We start from the raw sequence: 15,352 nt of genomic DNA, 5'->3' as shown, positions 1-15,352 counted from the left end.
TCAGTTTATTGTTTCCAGTCTCAGTTCAGAATTTCACATTCTGATGAGTTACAGAGTTTTAACTGAGTGGATGAACATTCATCTAGAAAAGTGTTTGTGCTCAAACTTCTGTCCAAACACTGTGGTAACATTAAGATTCCCAGGTGTACCAAAATTACAATACTCTATCTCCAGAATTTATAGTATTGATGGTAGGAGTCACAAACAAGATGCCTAAGGTACTCTAGACCTGCAGACAGTTTTTCTTTTTTCTTAGTTGTTTTTATCTTCTTTTCTTTTCTTTTTCTTTCTTTGCCAGGACGATATATACTTTTTTGATTAGTTATCATCAAATCAAGTCAATTCATGCAGATCTCACATTTCGAAGGGTGGAGGCAGTGGGGCTGCATAGCAGCTGCCCTTTGAATGGACTAGCTGCTCTCCCATTCTCCTCCATCCTCACTAGGCCTATGCCATTTACTTGCTGTAACTGCCTGGCCCCTGTGGCCACTACTTATCCACACACAGGACCATGCACTGTTTGTCTGACCTTAAGGCTCTATCTTCCTTAGAATTTTCCATATCTTTGCAGCAGAGATTCTGTAACTGGGTTCTGCAATAGCTTTCTCCCCCTTTTCTCACCAAGCACATTGAGAATATTATCAGTTCACCAAATGTTAGGATATAAAGCGAATTGAAAATGAGTTTACCAGATATTAAGACATAAAAGGAATTAAGACCAATGTCAGTGAATGCTCTAGTGCCAATAGACATCAAAATGTCTAAACATTGCCTATGATTTGGCCTAAAGATTTAAGAGTAGAAGGTGTTCCAACAGTAAAAGAAGAAAAAGGTGACATCTAGGAAAGAAGGGAAAAAATGAGTGAGTGAGAAGGAAAGAGGAGAAACAAACACAAGGAGGGAAAGAGCCTCTATCTCTCGTAGAGAGACACCTACAGTGCCACCCGCAACTCCCTCAGGGGTGTCAGTGACACCAGTTATCTACCCAGGATTAAAGCAACACATTAGAATAAAAATGCATAGGGAGTAGGAGGAGGAAAGAGTTAGAATTTTGTCTACTAGGTAACAATGTTATGCAATCACTTGGAAAATGAGTAGAGCTATCCCTTTAGTTCCACAAAAATCCATTAAGAAGTAGGTCTCCTGAAATGTGTTCATTTTTCTCGAAGTTTCACTAGTTTAAGTGCTTAAGCCCACCTAAAAGTCAGTAATAGACACTAATCACATCATCTTCTAAACCAACCACTCTGGTGACAGAAAAAAGCATTTCATTGTTTCAGCTTATTCCTAATATTTAACAATAGAAGACATTTTGAGGGCACTAACAGGGTTACTTGTCAGGAGCTCCTTTTACATAAGGCTAAAAACATGCCAGGAGTGACACTTGAAATTGATCATCCTTTTAGCCATTCTGTCAGGCTTCTGAAAATTAATGAGTGGGCTGCAGAAGGGAAGTGGCTTACCAGAACGTCGCACAAATTTGCTGATCCTGACTTGCTGAAATTCTGCTTACCTAATGCAAAGCTAAACACTTCACTTCCTCACGGTGTTTACGTTCTACCTAAATCTTCTCTCAGGTTTCCTCCTTTCAATGTTGCTCCCTCCTCAGGCAAGTAACAGTGAAATACAAAAGAAAGCAGCAAAAGCCAAAGTCCTCAGCTGATGGAATGACACAACAGATACTTTTCAGACCTAAAATACAAAATCACTGTGCTTCTATAAAAATCAAGGCTCCAAACGCTGTATGACATTTATTCAACAACACTAACTGGGTGAATCTGATGTTCAGGTCACTGCTTGAGATGCAGTAAGAAACTCACCTGCGTGACGAAATACCTTGATCGGGAAGCCGATTCTCCCACGGCTAGGTTTAGCTTTTTTGCTCTGTAGGAGCTACCTCTGCCATTTTTCCAAATATGAGAAACTCAACTGCAACAGCTGTGGAGAGATACAATATTCTCTGTCACTAAAATACTGTAATTTATTGTATTAAAGAAAAACATAAATAAACTCAAAAAATTTAAGGATAACAACAATTGACAATCATTAATAAGGCATTCTCCAAGTTATGACAATTGGATAATAAAATTCCATACATATCCCTCACTTCACTTCCCCTGCACACCCCAGGCGCTGACTAAGCAGCTTTAGCCACAAGCTGTCTCAGACAACACGGTTGCCTAGTGGGTCGTTGAGGAAACCATCAGATCCCACATTTAGGAAGTCGTTTTCTTTCTTCCTTCTTGGATCAGCTGTAAGGGAACTTGGGCATATGTTACAATTTCATATTTTTCTCTTTCACCACTCATTGTTTAGTTTTTAAAAATCTGTTTTTCGTAAATTCTCTTTAATTTCCTTCCTTTTTCTGTCAGTTTTGAATTCTTATCAAATTCACATAGAAAAATTGTCACTTGCTTTTTCCTGCTTTCTTTACACCCTTTTCTCTCTATGGCTTTTGTAAGTCACAAAACTCGATAAGAAGGCGGGCAACTGTCTAGACATCAATAGAATCATTTTTGCCAGCTTCTGAAGCACTTAACAGTGTCCTGAAGTTATCTTCTGAATATATTTACTAAAGTTGTCTTCTAAGCATTCTTTCTTCCATAGCTCAATTATCAAAGTAAAAAATAATAATAATTAAATACAATCAACATTGCAGTTAAAATCACAGGATTTTGTGTTAAACTTGGACCCAAATTTCAGCTCTACCACTTATTAGCTATACAAACTTGAGAAGTTACTTAAACCTCCCTGTGACTCATTTTCCTCCTCTGTAAAATGAGCAAAATCATAGTCCTTGCCTTATAGGAATATTGTGAAAAATCAATTAATTAATACTTGTAGAGGACTTAAAATAGTGCTGGCATATATAAAGCTTTAATATTCTATTGTCAATACTGCAATATTATTTTATGATGCTACTTTTTAAATTTAAATATTTGTACTTAAACTATACTTTGGGTTAAATAAATTTGTGGCTTGACCTGGAGCCATAACTACCACATATAATACTGTTCCAATTAGAAAATATGTTTAGATTTTTTAAATACTCTGAAACTTTTAGAAAGCATCTTAGTTATAGATTAATAACTATCTGTTCACGTTAACTTCACAGAGACTAAGAAACCATTGAGTAGGGAAGTGAACAGGCTCTGGCTGCAAATGAGATTAGAGAATAATTTTCTAACGTATTTTGTTTGGATTTTTGTTAGAATTAGAAATATTGAGCAGCAGAGAATAGAAAAAGGGGAAATACATTCCAAGCAATGAAAATAGCATGTGCAAAATCTTAGAAGAATGAGCAAGCCTACAAGTTAGATAAAACTCTGCTAAAAAAAAAAAAAAAAGACACCTTGGCAATTCAGATCATTTTACTGGCTCTTGGTATAAACTCTTTTTCTTACATTCTAGAACATAATACTGCTGACTTCAAATGCAAACTGTGATCTAGATCCAAAAAGAAAAGTGGAATGTATTGTCAACATTCTTTTCCCATTAGAGTATTTAATGTGAATGGAAATTGAACATATCAAAAGACTTGCCCTCCATTTTTCATAATGCTTCAAACTGAGCATGAGCTGAAGCAGGAGATCTGAGCAGTGGGGGCGGGTAGCGATAAGCGTAAGCCTTCACAACAGCAATCAGAATCAGATGCTTAATTTATGGACTCATAGCACATAAAAGAAAAAAATTCCAGCACTTACTGTAGCTGCTGCTGATTACTGACTATTCATTAAAAAGGTATTTGGCTTGTGCCAATGCAAGCCCAATGTTCTTTGTGAAGAAAAAGTCCATCATGCAGTTTTTCTATAAATTATGCAGCTCCCTGTTTAGTCTTCTTCAAAAACCCATGCCCTGCTTCACAATAAAGAGCAGTTTAAAGGTTCTTACAGTCTAGGGATTGTAGCTAAAATACTGGAATCACACAATTAAAGGAAAGAAAAAACTAAATTAAGCTTCCGAAAAGGGATAGTGCCCAAGTTAATGCTTCCCTTGTGTCCGAGGGAGACTCGCTCCGACAAGCGGGGCTAAAACGTGTTCCAGTAATTGCTTCTTTCCCCAGCACTGCTGAGTAACTGCTCTGCCACTTTGCCCTCCCAGCTCATGCACATAGAGTTATCATGATCCCAAAATGATACCTAGACCCCAAGAGCAATGTTTTATAAACCCTGCAGTAGAGAAGAATGGGGAAGATTATCAAGAGAACTAAATCAGTTTTCAGTCTAGCAGCATCTCAGGCTTTCATCCAGAAAGGAAAGAAAGGCATTCAGAATACTACCAGGGCTTCCTCCTTATCTTGTCTCTCTCGACAGCAGTCCACACAGCCAAACACAGCGCATTCAGATGCTTTGGCTTCTCAGTGTCTAGTCTCATCACAAGAACTGGAGAACTTAAGAAGTGTCTTGCTGGATCAGACAAATGGATTATATCAGCAGGTCATCCGTGGCAGGATATGTTCATCCTCCCTGACATCGATCTCAAAAGAAGGAAGGTTGACTTTGAAACATCTCTAGATTTCCTTTCCTTGATAAAGCTAGTATGCATGTAATATTGCTCCTTTTTCCCAAAAATCCTTCCTGACCCTATATGCATTTTCAGCTTGTACCCACCTCTTGAAATTCCGAAAGTTTATACACGATATATAAGATATATTTATGATAAATAGTGTCTCCCTTGTTTGCCTTAAAACAACCTCTTTACTGATGGCTGGCATGGTGGTAAGCACACAGAAGATATTTGGGAAAAAATACTACCTATCAACTCAAATTGGCTGGATTGGAAATATGCAGGGTCTGACCCCCAAGTGTAAATGCACCACCTGATTGGCTCACCTTGACTGGGTGCCTCAGGATGCCAATGTGAATATTTTGGCTTGGAAGGGAACAAAGGGTCTTTTGCTTTTTAATATTGATTCCAAAAGAGGTGAGACAAGATTTTCAGTGATTCCACTGGCTTAGGGATATAGTTAGGGCCACTAACTCTTTTCACTGATAAAGCTGACTAAATTTCTTACCATATGGCATAAAGCCATCTGGAAAATAAATGGACAGATCTTGCTTCAGTCTGTTCTGACCTCACTTTCCTATGAAAAGCAAGCTGACCATTATCTTTTCTCTATTTCCTTTATCCTCTGTAGCCATCGAGCCCTCCACATGTCCTGCTGCACTTTATTGAGGTATCTTATTGAAAATTTCTCCTTGCTTTCTATGATCAATCAAGTAATATTTAAATCCAGAAAAGGGATTTGGGATAGGTCATTTGTAACTGTGAAGCTTTGGGAGATTGCTTGAGAGAAAGGTTCTAAGACCATTGTGGGAAAATCTCCAGGAATCCCAGACTAAATTATTTCTATTCCTAAGCCAAGCCATCTGTCACCAACTGAATATTGGTATGTGCGTGTATATGAGCCAATGTCTTGCAAATGGACTTGAATCTTTAGTTCATATGGGATTTGTTCACTGGTTAGACTAACTTTTTCTCAGGTTTAAAGTAAAGAAATCTATGCTATAATAGTTTTCACCCTATGACCGTGTCTACTCTACAGACCCAGTACTCTCTAAGTTATACCTTAGTTAAGAGAGAAAAACTCATACTGCTACAAACATGCATTGATGACATTGATTTTTTTCCCCCTTCCTGAAATATCCCATCCTATTCATCAGCTGAACAATAAGATACCCAATCCTCCTGGCTCAGAAATATAGACAACGTCTGACGTTAGTGTTCATTTTTTCTCTGCTGCTGTCACAGCTTATCACTCCTATTTGATGGTAGGTAGACCCACTGCTTTGACTTATTCTGTTACTTATGTGACAAAGGCTAACCCACCAAGGTCAGTAGTTGGGTGTTATCCATCATGTTGCCAATACGTCTGCCATGATTGATGGGGACGATGCACTGCAGGGTCCCTGACTTCTGTTACTGTCACATTTTTGCCTCTCAGCCACACCAGGACTGGAGCTCCCAGGAACTGTGCCATCTCATCTCCTAATGGTCATCTGACTACAATGGTTCAAGAACCGGCTTGCTTTCACAGAGCAGTGAGAGACCAGGGAATGCGGGACTAGCATTCTTCTTGACTCAAAAAGTGTGCTAACGTGTGTATGACCTAGAGTCAGGACCCAAACTGAGTTGTGATCCTTTGCTTGAGAGTAAATGAGGATAATTTTTACCCAAATCCATAGCCTTAATAAATAAACACGTCCCATACATTAAAGCCTGGGTGATGTGAACAAGCCCATTAAAGTAACCTTGAATTTTTAGCAAAGTTAGCAATAGATAGTGAATTTTATAGCTAAAAAATGAAAAAGGAGTAATCTTCTTGTTTTTGTAGACGACATGCAATCTCAGAGACATGATTAAAATCCTAATCCTAGGTCAATAAACACAGTACTCTTGATTTTCAAGCTTGTCTTCCCGGCAAACTTGACAACTCCAACACAGGCAGAAGCACAGAAGTCAATTACGGGGAAAATGCAACTGGACTGTGTGTACACTGCCTCTTCATCGTCTCCTCCTTTTAATCAATAGCACACTGAGACTCCAGCTTCTATTGAATTAGGTTTACAAAGCTTTTTTGTTCTCACCTGTCGCTAAGAAAAATCATTCATGGCATCCTGGATCTGAACTAGCGGAGACTGCATGAATCAAAAAGGTAAAAACGTCCCCTCCCCAGGGAGGCCGCCAGCTGTCTCATTGATTCAGCGCTGCTCTTGGCTGATTCGGACGCTACCCTGGCACCAGTTCCAGAGAGCGCCGTATAATCAGGTACCACAATGCAAACTGTTACCAGGGAGAAACAGAACATCTGGTCTGGAACAAAGGCAAAGTCCATTGCTAAAAAGCAGCCTGGCCATCCGCATCCAAGCGTGAATATGCGGGGGCCTGTCACCTGAAAGAGGGGTCCCTGGAACCAAATGAGTGAAGACGAAATAGAAACCATAAAGAAAAAGAAATCTCGAGACAGAAATAACATATTCTTTTCTCATCATTTTTGTCTAAATGTAGGAGGATAGTCGCTATCAGCTAGGACACTCTTTCTAGGTGCTCTATTTTTTTTTTTAATGCAACAAACAACAATGATAAAAATGGAAATTTTAAAAAGCAGAAATCGGTCGATTTGTGTCTTTATTCTGTGTGCGTGTTTAATGGCTGAAAGCTTCCCTTGTCATCCAGCTGTTGTAAGCAGAGCTAATGATTGGCCTCTATTCTGTAGAAATACTTTAACCGCCAAGGACCGATTGATACGGGCAGGGAATGTGAGGCCAGGGAGAAAGAGTAGCCCGCATGATGCCTACCACGTGCCTTCTGCCAAGCTGGCACCTACACCGGGCACTTTAGAGTCTGGGGCTATCCAGGCAGCTTTAGAAGCTATTGTTGTTTTGCTGCTTTAAGTACTAAACAACACCTTCAGAAAAGGAGAAGAATTTGACTTCCAACTGCTTCAAAACCCACATTAAAAAAAAAAAAAAAGGCTTACCCTGTTGACAAAACCCCTGTCAGAGTGAGAGTCATTATACTCCACATAAGGTTTGCGTACTTCTTCCTTTCCAAGCCATCTGTCTGAATTTAATTCACTGATAATTTTATCAGTCTCCCCATGCTTTGCCTGAAACCCCTCCATTGCATTTTTTATTCTTCACAGATGTTAACTCTTTGAATGACAGTTTGAATGCGTTTAGAATTTTGATGAAGATACACATTCTCTCTGAAGGATCTCTCTCATAGGCAACACTTTCCAATTGCCCCACTGCACCAGCAGTTGTGTTTTCCAACAAAAGTTGTGCTTTTCCTGGGCAAAGCCAATCTAGATGCAAAATTGTATCCAGGACATTGCTAAACCTGCAGTGGCACCATCCCAGGCACATTCAATATCTATCATTTAAGATGCCTCTTTGGAAACTGGAAATTAGAATACATTTTATAGGGATAATTTCACCCTTCCTTCCTACCTAATTAGTGCATATAATATTATCTTTGAGAAAACGCAGACTGTTAAAAGATACTATAGATCTATGTAAAAATTAACTGTTTAGGGGCCGGCCCAGTGGCGTAGTGGTTACGTTCGCACACCCCGCTTCAGCGGCCCAGGGTTCGCTGGTTCAGATCCCAGGCGTGGGCATATGCACTGCTCATCAAGCCATGCTGTGGCAGCATCCCACATATAAAATAGAGGATGACGAGCACAGATGTTAGCTCAGAGCCGATCTTCCTCAGCAAAAACAGGAGAATTGGCAACGGATGTTAGCTCATGTACAATCCCCTTCACTAAAAAAAAAAAAAATTAACTGTTTGAAAAAATTATTTCTTATTTTCTTAAAAAAGAAACCATTTAAATGCACTTTTAGGCTGTGCATAAGTAGTTTATCTCAAGCATACTATCAAGTCATTTTAAGAATAGTCTGTTATTAGTTTCCAGGGTAATTCAGGGAAAAGGTCTCTGTACAGTTAATGTCACATCCTGCTTTTAATTTTTTCCAACGAGCATTTCTAAGCATCTTCATTGAACAAGGTGTGATGCTGGGCACTGTGAGAGATGGATAGAAAGGTTTACAAGACAGCTACTCTCCAGGAGCTTGTGACCCAGTAGCGAAGATGGGACACAAAGCAGACTGTGACTAGTACAAAGTGCTACACAAACACAAGCAAGAGATGGATTTATTTAACCAAAAACAGGGGTGCAGACTTCACAGAAGAGATAAATTTTTATTTGGGCCCTGAAAACTGCGTAGGATTTTGAGGAACAGAGAGGAGAATGAGAAGGTATCCAGGTCCAGGGAACTCTATTTGTAAGATCATCGCTGTGGGACAGCATCGAACAAGTTCTGGGAGCAAAATAGGCACCAGTCTGGCTGGATCAGAGGGCATATGACGGAGGAAACCAGAGACAGAGTTAGAGATGTAAGGTAGAGCCATGATTTGGAGATAGAAAGGTGCCATTGGTGCCAAAGACTTCTGAGCAAGAATAAGACAGGATGTGAACCATACTTTCAAAAGATAATGGCAGTCGCCCGTAGGATGAATTAGGAAGGAAGATATTAAAGGCAGGGAAAATTTGGATGTGTTGTCATAAGGAAGGCAAAGAAGGTCCTGGATTAGGGCAAGTGCCATTGGGATGAAATTCAAGGCATTTGTTCAAACACTCCAACCAAACAGATGGGAGAGAGATATTCAAATCAAAAGAAAGACTCAGGTGAGCTGAGCAAAGCAATCTGACCAAAGTGCTTTGCAGATCTGCTTCTTTCTACGTTAACTGTTGGTCTCACAGCTGTCACCACCATTTCCCAAAGGAACTTAAGCAGCCATTTTTGGAAGCGTGTCCCTCATACTTGTGATTATTTTTTTCCACCAAGGGGGTGCACTTTTCCTGGAAGTACTGCAATACCGGGTTGATGCATGGAGTGTACAGAGAAAGCTCCTATTCCATCTCCCTGCTCCAAAAATCCATTTAATATGTTGTCCTCAGATAGAAGACATATCAGATATTAAATTGATAAGAACAGATACTGCACTTGATCTTAGCCAAAAGGCCAAGAAGCGATTGTGATTATTTTTTGACTATTAATTTAGTGCTGATACTGTTTTCAGGGCAGTCAGAAAGTTCCTGACACTTATTTTGTGTTTATACACTCAGAGCTTTCACTGGAAGACGCCATTCTGAAAGCCTGATACGTGGACAGGACAAAGGCCAAGAAAACAAGACCTGGTGTCCCAGGTCTAAGGGGCATGATAGAGGGAATGATGAGAGAGCACATGTGGTGCCTTAATTTAAATAATATACATACCACCCATAGATTAAACTGTCAAAAATTAAAAGTAAAAATTTATTGCTTAAAATTAGAGATGATGATAAGGATGATTGACCCTACAAGGGATAAGGTAATACATGAACTAAAAGTCCAAATCTTCTCAGGTCATAATTGTGTTAACTTTCACTAGCCTAGAGGATTATCTGTGGTACTAAACCAAGTCCTCAATCTAGAAAAACTGCATTTAGAGAAAAGTGTATAAATCATTCCTAATGAGCAACTTAGAGGAGAATTTGGCTTAATGTGGTGTGGTAGAGACTAGCTAGCTGTTCACCAAAATCCATTCTCTGTTTTTCCTAAGTACATAGCCAGACTATATTTCCCAGTCTCACCGTAGTTAGGTGAAATTCTGGAACCGAGTTCTGTCCAACTGAATGTGATCAGAAGTGATGTTCTCCACTTACCAGCCTGAAAAGCTTCCAGCTTGATCCTCCACACTCTTTTTTGTCTTCTGATGAAGTAGAGGAGCAGAGAATTCCAAGGCCCCAGGGAATGATGGGGCCACTAGAAGGAAGGATCATGTCAGGCAGACATTCCCATCACCCCATGCAAGAATGTGGTGTGAATGAGAACACTTTCATAAACTGTTATTGTGTTCAGCCACTGAGATTTGAGGGTTGTTTGTACCAGCAATTAGCCTACCCTGATACACATTTGAGGTTTTAGAGTCAGACAGACTTAGGCCTTTATTTCAGTTCTATCACTTCACTAGCTCTAAAAACTTAAGCAAGTTACTTAACCTCTTGGACCCTCAATTTCCTTATAAGTAAAACAAAGAAAATAGGGCTTCCATGAGCATTAAATAAAATAAATGTGAGCCAGCCCTGATGGCCTAGTGGTTAAAGTTCAGTGCTCTCACTGACTCGGTGGCCTGGGTTCGTATCCCAGTCATGGAACCACATCACCTGTCTGTCAGTTGCCGTGCTGTGGTGGTGGCTCACATAAAAGAACTAGAAGGACTTACAATTAGGATATACAACCACATACTGGGGCTTTAGGGAGGAAAAAACAAAGAGGAAGATTGGCTACAGATGTTAGCTCAGGGTGAATCTTTCCCTGCAAAAAAAAATAAAATAAAATGTAAGTGAATTTACTGGCACAGTGTCTGACAATAGAAACCACACAATAGGAGATAGCTATTATTAGCATTCAGAGAGGGAAGGTATCATTTGTATTGTCTTATTAGCCAGTACTGAAATGGCCTTGGAGAATGGAATAAGAAGGCAGATCTAGCAGAAATGTTCCTTTCTAGAATTTTCTAGAGAAGGAAACTGAAATTTTATCTTCATATATTATCAAAGAATTACTTCCAATTAAAAGAATATCTTGTTACTCTTAAAGAATGATGGAGAAACCTAAGATTTAGAGTTGAGATTCAAGTTCTAGTACTGGGATATCTACCTCTGGCCATGATGAAATTACTGGTATAAGAATTACACTCCTATTACAAACTATAAAACTGTACAAAATATATGAGGCAATTGTTGTCAAGCATTGGACAACAAACTGTAAGGGCTGTGATTTTTGACAGAAGGGAAACACGTAAAATGAGCTTGATGTTGACCTAATATATTTATTTAGGGCACTTTCTGAAGTGAAGTACAGACATGGCAGTCTCATTAGGCAAAGGAAACAGATTTTGGAATCTAGGGTTGCTTAGGAGGCTAGCATTTATAGGAAATGATACGTAAGATGGGGGAGATGCAAAAAGTGGGATCCTCAGAACTCTGCACAGAGGTGCCCCTCAAGATCTTGGCCAGTGCACTTGTGCAGGGTGAAACTCAATGAGGTCAACCAGAGGACAGCTGCTGGGCAGTGATTCCTGAATGAAGATACCAGAGGATGTAAAGTGCCAGGAGACTTTGGCATTCTAGCCAGTCAGAGTGTAATAAAGAGACTTCACTTAGTACCTTAGGTATTTAGTTAAGACCCCAGAAAGGCCACACATTAGAAATAAGGACTGAAAAAGAGACATAATCTAGGACTGGGGGAAAAAACTGAATTACACCCTTTCTAACAACATCTAAAACATCACAGTAGAGTTTCTCAACCTCAGCACTATTGAAATATTGGATCAGATAATTCTTTGTTGTGGGGTGCTTTTCTCGTGAATTGTGGGATGTTTAGCAGCATTCCTGGCCTCTACCCACTGTATGCCACCACCACTCTCAAGTTGTGACAACCAAAAACATCTCTATACATAGCCAAATATCTCCTGGATGGGGGAAGCAAAATTATTCCCGGTTGAGAACTACCACTCTATAATATCTAAGTGACCCACCATGAATTAAGTGTCAGCCAGAAAAAACTCAACATTCTTTAAAGAAACAATCATAATCCATAAATCATGTCTCATCCACAATATCCAGTATACATTTTTAACAACAGCTATACATGCAAATAAGCAAAAAAGTATGACTTAAAGTCAAAAGAAAAAATTGTAATAAAAGTTGGTGTTAAAATTATCAGAGAAATATTCTTAAAACAGTATTGTAAACACGTTCGAAGATTTAAAGGAAATGGTGCATAGAATGAGTGAATAGATAGAGAATATCAGTAGAGACATCAAAACTATAAAAAAAAAAATGGAAATTCAAGAACTAAAAAATAAAATGTATGGAATAAAAAACCTACCAGAGGGCTTAAGAGAAAATTGGACAATGGAAACAAAGGAATCAGGAGTTTGAAGATAGGACAATAGAAATCACCCAAACCGAAGAACAAAGATAAAAATAATTTTAAAAAATGAACAACACCTCAATGTTCTGTGGGACAGTAACAATATTTTTAAAAGACATATAATTAGAGTCTCACAAGGATAGAAGAGAGAGAGATTGGAGCACAAGAAGATTGAAGAAATAATGGTTGAAATTTCCCAAATTTGGTGAAAAACATCAACCTACATATCCAAGAAGCTGAGAAAACCAAAAACAGTACAAATACAAAGAAGACCAAACCTGGGCACGTGATAGTAAAACAGTTGAACACCAAAAGTAAAGACATATTTTAATAGTAGCCAAAGGGGAAAAATCATTACACGTAATTATTATACATAAGGGGAAATAATAACAGGAATGACTCTGACTTCTCATCAGAAACAATGACAGCCAGAAGACAATGAGACAGCATCTTGAAAGTGCTAAAAGAGGGGACTTCTGCTTTCAGCCAAGACAGAATAACAAAATAATCTAAAATAAGAAAAAGGAAATACCAAAATATATTAAACAGTGGATTTCAAGACACCAGACATCAGTCAACAAAGAACAGTAATCCCTGAGAGGCAGGAAATAAGTAATGTGAGCCTCATGATTGCTCCAGCTTCCTGGCTTGAGAGTTTCTAGGCTGCTACCAGAGAGGGAGAAACCAGGCAGAGGCCATCAGACTTTCTGAGTTGAGAAGATGAAGCTTAGAGTCCAGGGAAAACAAGGCAGATGGAGTTTGCAGGACAGAGTACCAGAAGGGAGAGATCTGCACAAACAGAAGCCTGGAAATCTCCAATAAGCGTCCTTCAAGTATTCAGCACATTCATTTGAGGAAACTACCTGAGGCCAGGGAGTTGAAGGTAACAGGACCCACTGATCATACAGGACAAAGATTGGTGCCTGTTATCATCAGCCAGACTGGAAAGTCATATTGTTCATGGGGCATTGGGTAGAGTACTCAAAAGGGCATTGTATTATACATGAGGAATAATTATCCCTAAACTAAATGATGCTCTGGTCATACCTACCAAATTGTAAAAGCAAGACCCAAAAGGTTCAAACTGTGTTCAAATAACTTAATTGCATCCTAGAACAAAGCACAAGAATATTTATAGGAATATTACGGCACCCAATCCAAATTTACAGTAATACAAAAAAGTCAGAATATACAACCCATAAAGAGGAGGAAAATCAATTAATGGAAACCAACCCAGACTGAGGCCAGTGTTAGAATTAACAGACAAGGACACTAAAATAATTATCATAATTGTATTCCATATGTATAAAATATTAAGTAGGGACAAGAAATATTTTCTAAAAAGGGAGATTCTCTGAAGCCGGAAATCTGGGGCAATCAAACTTGAAGACATGAAAACTACCATGGCTAGGATGAAAACTACACTGGATAGGAATGACAAGAGATAAGATATTTCAGAGGAAAAGAATAGTAAACTTGAAGAAGTAACAATAAAAGTTATCCAAAATGAAACACAGAAAGAGAAAAGAATTTACAAAAATGAACAGGGCATCAGTGAAGTTGGCTGTGGGCCAACGTCAAGCAGCCTAATATTTATGTAATTTAAGTCCCTGAAGGAGAGAAAAAAGGGTAAGATTCAAAAAATGTATGAAAAAATGATGGCTGAAATTTTTCTCAATTGGCGAAAACCATAAACTCAGAGATCCAAGAAGCTCAACAAACCCCAAGAATAAGAAATATAAATTTAACTACCAAGATACATCCTAAGGAAACTGGTCCAAACCACTGATAAAGAGAAAATCTTAAGAGCAGCGTGGGGAGAGAGGGTGGCGGTGGGGAGAAGAATGTTACCATAAAAAAAATAAATAAGTATGAGAGCAGATTTCTCATCCAAAACAAAGCAAGCAAGGAGATAATGGAGCAACATCTTTAAAATACTGAAAGAAAAAAACAATCTGTCTGCCTAGAATTCTATACCTAGCAAAAATATTTTGCAAAAAATGAAGGCAAAATAAAGTCTTTTTGAGACATGTAAAAGCTGGAAGAACCAGATGTGCACTACAAGAAATGTTAAAGGAAGTCCTTCAGTCAGCGTGAAAAAGCTATGAGCTGGAAATATGGGTATATACAAAGGAATGCAGAGTACTAGAAAAGATAGCCACATGGATAAACCTCTAAGATTTTATTCTTATTTTTTAGATCAATTTAAAAGAGAATTTACTATTCAAACAAAACTAATAGCAATGTATCACAGGGTTTATAACATATTTATATATAAAATGTAAGACAAAAATAGTCCAAAGGCTAGATAAAAGGGGAAAATGGAAGTATGATTATTAGATTATATGGGAAGTTGTACAATACTGATTCTAAGTAGACTATAATAAGAATGCATATTTTTATCCCAGATCAGTGTCTTAAAAAATGAGATATGGCTCCAAAGCCAATATAAGAAATAAAACAATATTATACAAATATTTGATTAACCCAAATTGCAGTTGTACCACTTACCATCTGTTTGAGCTTATGAAAGCTATTTCAACTTCTTTTAACTTCACTTTCCTCATCTCCCAATAAATGTGTTTAATAATAGTAATTTCATTAAATTGTGATGATAAACCAGGCTTTAAGTTCATTGAGGGAAAAGGCCATATTTTATTAATTTTTATATTGCCTGTACCAGACCTAGTGCTTGAGACAAGTATTATTATATTTACTAATTTTTTCTTATACACCAACATGTAAAGTGACTTCCTGCCTGGCATATAATAAATATATTTAAGTGAACCCATTGCAAGGCACTCTACAAAATGATGAAATATAACAAGACAATAAATGTATCAAATCAATTAAAATGTCATGTA

The 15,352-nt window shown here is 38.3% G+C and overlaps 1 non-coding gene across 1 annotated transcript; it reads right to left on the bottom strand.

Moving 5' to 3' along the window:
* Positions 1-9,351: 9,351 nt before the first annotated feature.
* On the bottom strand, positions 9,352-9,542 carry LOC131400736 (U2 spliceosomal RNA). Its single transcript, XR_009217430.1, has one exon. It is a non-coding gene; the product is annotated as a U2 spliceosomal RNA (small nuclear RNA).
* Positions 9,543-15,352: the final 5,810 nt, after the last annotated feature.

The sequence above is a fragment of the Diceros bicornis genome, chromosome 3 (genome assembly GCF_020826845.1).
Source record: "Diceros bicornis minor isolate mBicDic1 chromosome 3, mDicBic1.mat.cur, whole genome shotgun sequence".
Classification (NCBI taxonomy): Eukaryota; Metazoa; Chordata; class Mammalia; order Perissodactyla; family Rhinocerotidae; genus Diceros; species Diceros bicornis.
The sequence above is the reverse complement of the archived record's forward strand: the minus strand, read 5'-3'. Positions and strand labels throughout refer to the sequence as shown.